The 12,259-nt window shown below is 42.2% G+C and overlaps 1 protein-coding gene across 4 annotated transcripts in view; it reads right to left on the reverse strand.

Annotated features, from left to right (window-relative positions):
- Positions 1-12,259, reverse strand: part of poc1b (POC1 centriolar protein B) — a 119,751-nt gene that overhangs the window by 37,032 nt on the left and 70,460 nt on the right. The gene's annotated exons all lie outside the window — the stretch shown is intronic.

Genomic DNA, 12,259 nt, shown 5'->3' on the forward strand with positions numbered 1-12,259 from the left:
GATCGTAGGGGGCCGTGGACCTGACCAGGTAGTCACGGAGGGAACGGTCTTTGTGGAAGGCGGAGAGGGGTGGGGAGGGAAATATATCCCTGGTGGTGGGGTCTGTTTGGAGGTGGCGGAAATGTCGGAGGATGATTTGGTTTATGCAAAGGTTGGTAGGGTGGAAGGTGAGCACCAGGGGCGTTCTGTCCTTGTTGCGGTTGGAGGGGTTGGGTCTGAGGGCGGAGGTACGGGATGTGGACGAGATGCGTTGGAGGGCATCTTTAACCACGTGGGAAGGGAAATTGCGGTCTCTAAAAGAGAAGGCCATCTGGTGTGTTCTATAGTGGAACTGGTCCTCCTGGGAGCAGATACGGCGGAGGCGGAGGAATTGGGAATACGGGATGGCATTTTTGCAAGAGATAGGGTGGGAAGAGGTGTAATCCAGGTAGCTGTGGGAGTCGGTGGGTGTGGGAACCTGTGCCCACACCTCCTTCCTCACCTCCATCCAAGGCCCTAAAGGAGCCTTCCACATCCATCAAAGTTTTACCTGCACATCCACTAATATAATTTATTGTATCTGTTGCTCCCGATGCGGTCTCCTCTACATCGGGGAGACTGGGCACCTCCTAGCAGAGCGCTTTAGGGAACATCTCCGAGACACCCGCACCAATCAACCAAATCGCCCCGTGGCCCAACATTTCAACTCCCCCTCCCACTCTGCCGAGGATATGGAGGTGCTGGGCCTCCTCCACCGCCGCTCCCTCACCACCAGACGCATGGAAGAAGAACGCCTCATCTTCCGCCTCGGAACACTTCAACCCCAGGGCATCAATGTGGACTTCAACAGCTTCCTCATTTCCCCTTCCCCCATCTCATCCTAGTTTCTAACCTCCAGCTCAACACTGTCCCCTTGTCTTGTCCGGACTTGTCCGACCTGCCCAGCTTCTTTTCCACCTATCCACTCCACCCTCTCTTCCCTGACCTATCACCTTCATCTCCTCCCCTATTGTACTCTATGCTACTCTCTCCATGCTTCAGGCTCTCTGCCTTTATTCCTGATGAAGGGCTTTTGCCTGAAACGTCGATTTTGCCTGTCCTCAGATGCTGCCTGAATTGCTGTGCTCTTCCAGCACCACACCGCACTAGGTGTCAGCCCAGTATTCAGAAACTGGAATGCCTCTTTGCTGTCTGGTAAAGGCTGAATGGGATCAAAGTACTGCCTCAGGGGACTTTAATGTCACCACTGAGCCAAGACCAACTCCGCTTCTGCATCTTCTTTGTTATTTGTTCATGGGAATGTGGGCATTGCCGGCTAAGTTAGCATTGCCCACCCCTGACTGCCCTGGAGAAAGTGGTGGTGAGCTGGCTTCTTGAACTACTGAGTCCTTTGGTTGAGGGTACATAGCAAATGCTGCTAGCCAAGAATCCTACAATTGTGATCCAATGGCAGTGAAGGAATAGTGATATATGTCTAAGTCAGGATGGTGTGCAACTTAGAGAGGAAAATGCAGACAGTGGTGCCCCCAAGAACCTGCTGATCTTTTTCTTCTAGGTGATAGAGGTGGAGTGCATCTATAAATACATGTTTGTTTTATTAATAAAAGTACTGTTATTTCTTAGTAAGTTGGCAATGTGTTTCAGAGGTTTAGAATGGCATGGCCAGGCCTTTTTTAAAAATTCACTCGCTGGATCCGGGTGTCACTGGCTGGCCAGCAATCATTACTGGTCCCTAGTTACCTTTGAGGATATGGTAGTGATTTGCACAGTTAATCTGCTGCAGTCAATATATTACAAGTTGATCCACAATGTCATTGTGGAGGGAATTCCAGGAGTTTGACCCAATGACAGTGAAGGAATGCCGATATATTTCCAAGCAGTGATTCGCTTGGAAGTCAGCTTGCAGGTGGTGTTCCCATGTGTCTGCTGCCCTTGTCCTTCTGGATGGTGGTGGTTATTGGTTTGTAAGGTGTTGTCTAAGAATCTTTGGTGAATTTCTACAATGAATCTTGTAGACAGTGCACACTGCTGTACTAAGCATTGGTGATGGAGGGAGTAGATGCTTGTGGATGCGGTGCGATAATCAACTGAGCCGCTTTGTCCTGGATGGTGTCAAGCTTCTTCAATATTGTTGGAACTGCACCCATCAAAGCAAGTGGGGAGTATTTCATCACACTCCTGACTTGTGCCTTGTAGATGATGGACAGTCTTTGGGGAGTCAGGTGGTGAGCTACTTGCTCCATTATTTCTAACCTCTGACCTGTTCTTGTAGCCACTGCGTTTATGTGGTGAGTCCAGTTGAGTTTCTGGTCAATGGTAACCCCCAAGGATCTTGATAGTGGGGGATTCAGTGACGTTAACATCATTCAATGTCGTGAGGTGATGGTTAGATTGTCTCTTAGTAGGAATGGTCATTATCTGGCATTTGTGTGGTTTGAACATTACTTGCCACTTATCAGCTCAAGCCTAGAAATTGTACAGACCTCATTGCATTTAAACATGGTCAGCTTCACGGCACTGTGGCTCAGTGGTTAGCACTGTTGCCTCACAGTGCCAGGGACTCGGGTTCAATACCCACTTTGGGGAACTGTCTGTGGAATTTGCACATTCTCCCCATGTTTGCGTGGGTTTCCTCCTGGTGTTCCAGTTTCCTTCCACAGTCCAAAGATATGCAGATTAGGTGAATTGGCCATGCTAAATTGCCCGTTAGGTGCATTAGTCAGGTAAACGTAGGGGAATGAGTCTGGGTGGGTTGCTCTTTGGAGGGTCGGTGTGAATTTGTTGGGCCAAAGGGCCTGTTTCCACACTGTAGGGAATCTAATTTTCAGTATCTGAGGAGCCATGAATGGTGCTGAATATTATGCAATCATCAGCAAACATCCCCCACTTCTGACCTTATGATGGAGAGGTGGGGTCATTGATGCAGCAGTTGGGCCTAGGACACTACCCTGAGCAACTCAAAGAACAGAGGACAGTCCAGAGACAGAGTCTGGTGACTGTTCAGGAACGGTCTTATCTCAAAACTTTAACTCTGCTTTCTTCCCACAGGTGCTGCCAGACCGGACTTTCTCCAGCAATTTCTGTTTTTGTTTGCTCATATTCTAAAAGGAACCATGCAAATAAATTAGTACCATACCCTCTTCACTTGAGGGAACAAATACATTTCTAGATTTAGTCAAGTCCTAGTAACCTCCTTAAAGAGAATGACTAACTCAAAATATAATCACACTTAAAAGGTAAGATAAAGACACTGCCTTCAGTGAGAAATAAAGGATGTCAAAGATGAGAAATACTGCAACAGGAAATACTCTCAAAAGTGACACTATAAATAACTGAACAGGAAGGATAATGTGCTTGCATGTTCATAAATTGCAGAACTACTTAACTAGCCAACAGGAGATCAAAATAACAAGGGGAAGTATACTTTGAGTGGACATTTAAGAAATGAATAGATATTTTGCAATTGCCCCTAAAAGTTGCTGCATGCAGCTTTTATACTTAGCTGCACTTCTCTCACATTAAGACCAAATAAGATTTTAAAATTTGTACTTTATTAATTCATCACCAGGCCCATGTGGTCAGAAATAGTCTGTGAATCTCACTTTTATCTTCCATGGCGCGGGGGGGGGGGGGGGGGGGGTGTGGTGGTGGTGGTGGAACCTTTCCTAGATTTTATATTCCTGAATATGTATCACAAAATATAATCAAACTTTTTTTTGTGGAAAGAAAAGTAGGTTTAAAATCTAAACCATGACACTTTCATTTGAATAGTGAACTATTTGGAGCATCTTAAACCTTGCAACTATGCCAGGGACTCATTTCAAATTAGGAGTCTCGACTCATTTGTCCATCAAATGTAGCATGAGATTAAAACTGGTGACAAAGCCTAGATTGAGAACTAATTATATTGAACAAACTATTTCTTAAATGATATAGCTGCAATGTATTATACTATCATTAAAAGTATTCAAAAATACTTTTACAATCAACAAGGTAAGGACTGCAGATGCTGGAAACCAGATTCTAGATTAGAGTGGTGCTGGAAAAGCACAGCAGTTCAGGCAGCATCTGAGGAGCAGTAAGGAATTAAAGTAGTAGCAACCTAATGCATCTTGTCCTTGTTGAAATAGTGTTTCCAGACTTCCATTGACTTGCCTAAAAGTTTGCTGGAGGCAGATACATTTGAGGCATTCAACAGGGCTTTAGATTATTTAAATAGAAGTATTGTGCACTGTTTTGGTGAATGGGCAGGGAGATGGCACTGTCACCATGTTCATTAGGACAGCTGTGCAAACATGGGCTGAATGGCCTACTTCTGCACAGTAACAATTCTGTGATTGTCCAGTCTCAACCCAAATACAGTTAAATGCATTTTCAGTAAAACAAAATCAACTTCACTGCAAAGACAGAGTTCAACATTTATAACTAATAAGTTGTGGCAGTGGGGGAGTAGGAAAGAGAGGTGGATTTGAGGCCAATGATCAGCCATGATCATGTTGAATGGTGGACTGGGCTTTACAAGCCATGGAATCAACGCCTGCTCTTCTTTCTAAGATTCCTGCAACCACTCATTTAAATATTTCCAACAAAATAATGGCTTTATCAGCTGGGGAGTTTAAGAGTCATATTGTCACGAAATGTAAGAAAATTGCCACTATAGTTTTATATTGTAGTGCAGTGGTTGTGTAGGAAGCAGCTATGATCTGAAGACTAAAAGGATAAAAATGCAAAATCTAGCTTTCTAATCAGGTCTATCCAACCAATAAACACGCCAGAATGCTCACTTTAAAACATCTGCCTGACATCAGCACAAGATTTAAGATACTACAAATCATTTTTACCATTCATACAAATGATATAATACATCGAACCACAAACCTACTGTTCCATGGCATTTAATACTGCAGTGCAGATTCACTGAAAATAATATAACCTTTCACTAGGGTATTCATTATTCAGTAACTGTCATATTTATTACAAGCAATATCAAGATCAGCCTTACTAAGGAACACCAAGAATGTACTTCTATCTTTATAAATCTAATTGCACTTAAAATATAAGTCTCAGTTTGGTAACTGATGTGCTGGACAACTGTGCGATGCTAACTTTAGTAGCCTCTGGAAAACTATAACAAACTTCTCACGGAAATGGCATTTAGATCAGTAAATCATCTTTTATGTCAGCAGGAAGCTCATTACTGCCTGGCAAGCCAAGTGACAAAAACACTAGCTGTCAGCACCACAGAGATACCATTTCCTGTGGAACTTCTGCAGTTACATACCTTGAGGTGCATTTCTCCCTGAAGGAAGTTACTTTTAAACAGGAAGAGAGGAAGGAACAGTTGCTACAGACTATGTGGCTGATGGCTTGTTGAACATTCTTTGAATGTTTCCTTTTCAATTATGTGAAACAGTGACACTGACTCTGTATCTGCACATGGAACAAGTTGCTATTATAGATACCAACGAGGGCTATTTGTGCTTTCACAGCAGTGAGGTCAAGGGTGACCAGTAACACAGGAAACGAAGGAACAGAAATAATTCTTGAAACTTTAGCTGTCCCTATATTTTCCACACAACAAAAACACTCCCAAACAAGCTGCAGTATTGGAGCCTCTGACATTTTGACTAGGTATTTTAAAAGAATGACTTTTCAGAGATCATTGATTAAAGAAACATAAAAAGCACAAAAACGAATTTTGAAATAGAAATGGGAAAAATTCAGCACATCAATTAGCAACTTGCTGAGGAATAGGCAAATTTAGATTTCCAGTCTAGACCCTTTACCAAAACTGGAAGAAATGAGAGGAACACTACAATAGATAGAGGGGGAGAAAGAAAATAGTTGAATGTAAAATGATCCTTAGAATGCATAAATGCATTGTTACATTAAACATGAATAATGAGGCACAGAATGTACCAGTAATGTTGCAGCGGTTAGGGTGGGATGTGTGTCTTTTGCGAGGCAAGACAAGTGAAAATGGGAACAGGGAATTTTGCAAAGGTACAGGATCCTAGCCCCAGAGAACAAATAGATACACTTCATAGGTGTTGAGTACTACAGTGCCAACTATGCCACCTCCAACAGGCAACACTCCTTGAAAATACAAGTACGCTATCAACAATGCAAGCATATCCTGAAGAAAAACTATAACTGAAGTCTAAATTATTAAAATCAACAGGATCACAGGGGAGCAAAGTACCTAAACAAATGGAAAACTGCTGTTCTCTGAGATTGTGTTAAGCTGAACTAAAACAGTGCATAAGTTTAAGAACAGAGGTCTGAGTTGGAGCGGGCTAGAGGTCTGAAATGTCAAGTGACAGAAAGCTTCAGGATGTTTGACAAAGTGGTCATCTCATCAATCTTTGGTATTCCAAATGCAAAGGACACCCTGCAGTGGACAGCAGGTTTAACACATCTGCAAATTTCATGCAAAGGAGGATTGTTTGGCACTTTGGGCGCACTGAATGCACATATTCTCAGATGTAATGATGCAGGGATAAGAAAATCTAGCAATGCAGTGGCGGGAACATGTGCTAGCTGTCATGTAGTGAACTGTTACTTTCAACAGGAGGAGTTTAGAGGCTGGTTCATTTAGAGTTGTGGAAATCATAGATGATGACAGCGAAGCCACCTGCAGTGGTGGTGGGTCACCAAATGAAGAGAGATATTTTACACATCATGGTATTGTCAGATGGAATGCAATGGAAACAGAAACTGTTGCAACTGCTTGGAGTCCTTACAGGAAGCACAGTATTTAACATATTATGTACAGCATTATCTTATTTCCACTTGGCAAAAGAAAGTTCTGATGTTTCGACACACAATCTGTTCTCCTTAATGAGAATGCTAATTGTTCAACAATCCCAGCATTAATAGTATTTGAGCTAACATTTTAATCTAAAATAATTGTATACTGGAAGTTTCCTAAATAAACTACATTTCCTCCCATAATAAATGCATTAAGTTTAATGAAAGAATATTTCAGGTAAGAATTACGAAAGCCATTGGATTTGTGAGCAACTTCAATACTGACTTACATTTATTTCATTTTGTTTCAGCAATGTGCTAGCTTTCAATGGCTTCCAAGATTCAGCTTTAACTGTTCCCATATTTTTATGTTATAGTGGGGATAGTGGTAAGGTTACAGGTCTAAAGACACAGGCTAATGCTCTGGGGGGACAGGCTCAAATCCCATCATAACAGCTGGACTATGGGCAAAATCTTGTAAGGGCTCATGTGATGCTGGCGATGGTAGGATTTGCAGCAGAATTGTACGAGAAGTCTGGAAATGCCCATTATGATGCACCTCGTTAATGGCCATCCCACCTCATTAACATTCAGCTTCCGATCTTACTATGTAAGATTCCTGATAATTAGTGTAAATTAACAGTTATATCTTACTAAACACACTAGATGTTGAGAAAACTTTACACAGAAACCAGTGAGGACCTGGCGAAATCAGCTCATCATTGCTCCGAAGGACCTCCATGTTGCATATGACCAAACTGCATTACAGGTCATGGGCACCTGCTATCACAGTCACTTTGAAGGTTTAGTTGGGCAACCTCCAAGGCACTTATGCCAGACATGCATTCTTTTTATCTATCCTTGTTGTTCGCTCAACAAATTTGAATACCTTTGTCAGCAGGAGTTTCTCCTTCTGGCAACCATGTTGACTCTGATTATATGACGCATTTCTATTGCACCCCTTATTAAGATTTTCCCAATGACAAATGTTAAAAATAACTGACCTATAGTTACCTGTTTTTGTTTCCCTCCCTTTTTAATAATTTGATGTTACATTGGCAGTGTTCCAAACCTCCAGGACCTTTTCTAGAATCTAAGGATTCTTGGACAATTACTATCAGTGCATACACTATTTCTGCAGCTACTTCCTCAAAATCTAGGATGCAACTCATCACGTTCAGAGGATTTGTTGGTTTTTCAACCCTATTTGTTTCCATAGGATTTTTCCCTTGAGCAATAGTTGTTGTGTTTACTTCCCAAACCAGTTTGGAATTGATTATTTAATATTTTTGGAACGATATTAGCATCCTCAATTGAGAAGACCAATGCAATGTATTTATTCAGCTCCTCTTTCATTTTCTTATTATTATTTCCCCAGTCCTTAAGAGACTATGTTTACTTTGGCATCTTCTCCTTCGTCCATCTAGTTCATTAATACCTTGTAGGAAAGGAAAAGAACCATCCTTACCCAGTTTGGCCTACATGTGACTGCAATGTACTTGATTCTTAACTGCTTGCCTGGCAATTAGGAATGGGCAATCTAGCCAGGAATACCCATGTACTCCAACCAGAAACGTCGATTCTCCTGTTCCCTAGATGCTGCCTGACCTGCTGCGCTTTTCCAGCAACACATTTCCATCTCTGATCTCCAGCATCTGCAGACCTCACTTTCTCCTCCAACCAGAATAGTCAGTCAAGATGATCCATGAAGATGCAAGCCACAATTGAGGGCAGAACGGGAGACTGTGACGGCATGGATTTCAGTAATGCCTTTGACATGGTAGACTGATTAGTAAAGTTAGATCACATGGGATTCAGGGATAGCTTACCAATTGGATACAAAATTGGCTTGGCAATAGGAGACAGGACGGGATGGGGGGGGGGGGGGACGGGGGGGAGGGGGTAGTGGTGGAAGGTTGTTTTTTGAACAGGAGACCTTTGACTTGTGTTCTGCAGAAATTGGTGCTGGGTTCACAGTTGCTTTACGTTTATATAAATTATCTGGATGAGAATTCAGGAGGTAGGTGAGTAAGTTTGCAGATGACATCAAAATTGCTCAGAGTATTCAAGTACATGAACACCAATTAGCTGCCAAGAGACATGACTAGCTATCACTTGTATTCATATACATGGACAATGAAGGACCCCAATTTGACTGGGACTGGATCTGGATATCCATTTTAAGACAAGCCAAACAGAGACATGCATGGAAATTCCTGGAAGCCTGGCACTCAGCCTGGAATTCCATGAACAAACATGTAGAGTTGGACTCCGTATACCAATCACTAAGAAACAGAACGAGAAACAAAACTGGAAATGACACCAGCAGACCCAGACACACAAATTGCAAGCTTGATAGAACGCAAACCCTCCAAAGCGCACTGATGATGTTTGTAGAACACTGACGAAATGTCTGCGAACAAACTTACCAGCTTGGCGAGTAAGTCAACAACCCCAAAATTGGTGGCATAGTCTACAGTGAAAAACGTTATCTAAGATTACAGAGGGATCTTGATCAATTGGGGCAATGGCCTGAGGAGTGCAGATGGAGTTTAACTTGGATAAATGTGAGGTAATGCATTTTGGTAAAATGAACAAGAGCAGTTCTTCGACAGTTAATGGTATGGCCCTGGGGAGTGTTGTCAAACAGACAGACCTAGAGATTCAGGTACGTAGTTCTTTAAAAGCTGCGTCACAGGTAGCCAGGGTGGTTAAGAAGGTGCTCAGCACACTTGCTTCACTGCTCAGACCACTAAGTATAGAAGTTTGGACTGGTGTTGAGGTTGTACAGAACGTTGGCGAGGGCTCTTTTGGAGTACTGTGTACAGGTCTGGTCACCCTGCCGTGGGAAAGATATTATTAAATTGGACAGGTCTCAGAAAAGATTTACTAGGATGTTGCCAGAACTGGAGGGTTTGAATTATAAAGAGAGACTGGATATTTCACTGGAGCGTAGATGGTTGAGGGGTTACCTTATAGAGCTTCATAAGGTCATGAGGGCACAGGTAAGGTGAATAGCAAAGGTCTTTTCCCTAGAGTAGAGGAATTCTAAACTAGGGGGCACATTTTTAGCTGAAGGGAGAAAGACTTAAAACGGACTGGAGGGGCAACTTTTTTTCCCCACAAAGGGTGGTTCGTATGTGGAATGAACTGCCAGAGGAAGTAGTAGATGCAGGTACAGTTACAACATTTAAACAAACATTTGGCTAGGTACATTGAAGAGAAAACTTTTAGAAAGGTATGAGCCAAATAGACAAGTGGGACTCGTTCAGTTTGGAAAACCTGGTTTGGCATGGACGAGTTGGACTGAAAAGTTTGTTTCCTTGCTATATGACTTGATGAGTTTAGATCAGAGTAATGCCGGAAAAGCACAGCAGGTCAGGCAGCATCAGAGGAGCAGGAAAATCGACATATTGGGCAAAAGCCCTTCATCAGGTGTAACTAAAGGGCTTTTGCCCGAAACGTCGATTTTTCTGCTCCACTGATGCTACCTGACCTGCTGTGCTTTTCCAGCACCACTCTGATCTAACCCCTGGTTTCCAGCATCTGCAGTCCTTACTTTTGCCTGTATGACTCGATGAGACAAAAGAATGTTTACAAATAACTAGCTTGATTCTCAATTATTGGGGATTCCCTGCTGAAGGTGACATGAAAATGGCTGGCTGCAAGTTTTAGTTAAAATAAATAGCGGAGAAGATATTTTTTAGCTGAAGCAGGAGCTTGTTTCGTGTAATAGTAAAGTAATATTTGTAAACAGAATACATCCAAGGTAACAAGATTACAATAGCACACAAACGGTCTTACAATGATTACACAAAGGATGCTGTTGCAAACATACAGCTGCAATTCTTTATACAGAAACAGGTGGATAAAGACACCTTGAGTGTGCTGATAGAAGAATTCCATAGCTGATTTAAATAATGAGATGCATCACAGGATAAAAGGGTCTGTTAAGATTCCCAGATCATCATAGTACTGATTTGGAATATACATAAACACATATAATCTTTTAAAATACAGTAAACAGTCAGGGACTTAATTCAATAACTTTAGACAGACAGCTTGAAACAGTAAGGAAAGGCCCTCACACTGTTCGCTGGGAGAATTGAATTACAGAAGCAGAAGTTAGCAGTATTAGAACGTGGCTGAATAAGATGCACTGTGAAACCCCAAGGATAGAGATAAGGCTGTCTGGTAAACATCATGAAATCATGGAAGACTGAGGGTGCTTCATAAGTTTGCCTATCACAGATCATGCAGTCACATGATTAACTTGATTGGCTATATAGGTGACCAATTAGTAATATGATTGATTTATAATAGTCAAAGATGGCTGAAAACAGATGAAAAGTTTGTCTTTCTTCTGTTCAGGGAAGAAACTTCTGGAACCCCGGAGATTTCTTCCCATCAGTGTAACTTCAATAAACTCTTTGCTGGAAGTGGACTCAAAGTGTTGAATTATTTAATTAGTCATCTGCCCCAACACTAATTCTGTTCCTTTCACTTGTCTTTTAAATTTGCATCATTCCACTAGAGGAGGTAGAGCTGACTGATCTCCAAGCATGAATTAAAGATTATGACAGATGTTCTTCCAACTACCAGAACCGAGGTGTACAAGATGCCTGTAAAAATAAATATATGGTTGCAAACTTATCAATTTACAAGATGGGGTTAGCTCCACCGAACTCTTCCTTCCAGACAACTGTTGGACAGTCACAGATTATGCCTGACCTACAGGAATGCCTTCCTTGCAGTACATGCTTTAACTGTGATCCAAGCTGTATAGTCCCTTGCTGGAGACATCTTTCAGAACAAAACTTTTTATTTATGGTTGGAAGGACAAATCGTGGAGTCAGATATAGATTTTGAAGAGTAGCCACTCTGTTCATTAGTCCAACTTGCCCATATAGTAGACTATCTTTTGAAATGGGTTCACTTGTCACCCAACTGCATAATCCATTATGAAAATAAGGCACCAGCCATACAAAACAGAATTATGGAAGTTTATGGTGGAAAAAACAGACTATTTTTGTTCTACAGTGTCTTGCAACATTCGATTCTCTTTTCTGTGGGATAGTGTTCTTTGGTTCACTTAGGTAGGAGCTTTGACAGGTGTCTGATCAAGGTAGAGAACCTCTGAATCATAGAATCCCTACAGTGTGGAAACAGGCCATTTGACGCAACAACACCGACCCTCCGAAGAGTACCCACCCAGGCTCATTCCTCTACCCTATTACTCTACATTTGCTGAAAATGTGTTGCTGGAAAAGCGCAGCAGGTCAGGCAGCATCCAGGGAACAGGAGAATCGACGTTTCGGGCATAAGCCCTTCTTCAGGAATGATTCCTGAAGAAGGGCTTATGCCCGAAACGTCGATTCTCCTGTTCCCTGGATGCTGCCTGACCTGCTGCGCTTTTCCAGCAACACATTTTCAGCTCTGATCTCCAGCATCTGCAGACCTCACTTTCTACTCTACATTTGCACCTGACCTACACATCCCTGAACACTATAGGTGAATTGGCCATGCCAAA

This window comes from Chiloscyllium plagiosum, unplaced genomic scaffold, assembly GCF_037043375.1.
Source record: "Chiloscyllium plagiosum isolate Xiang-an unplaced genomic scaffold, Cpla_swu_hap1 HiC_scaffold_19, whole genome shotgun sequence".
Classification (NCBI taxonomy): Eukaryota; Metazoa; Chordata; class Chondrichthyes; order Orectolobiformes; family Hemiscylliidae; genus Chiloscyllium; species Chiloscyllium plagiosum.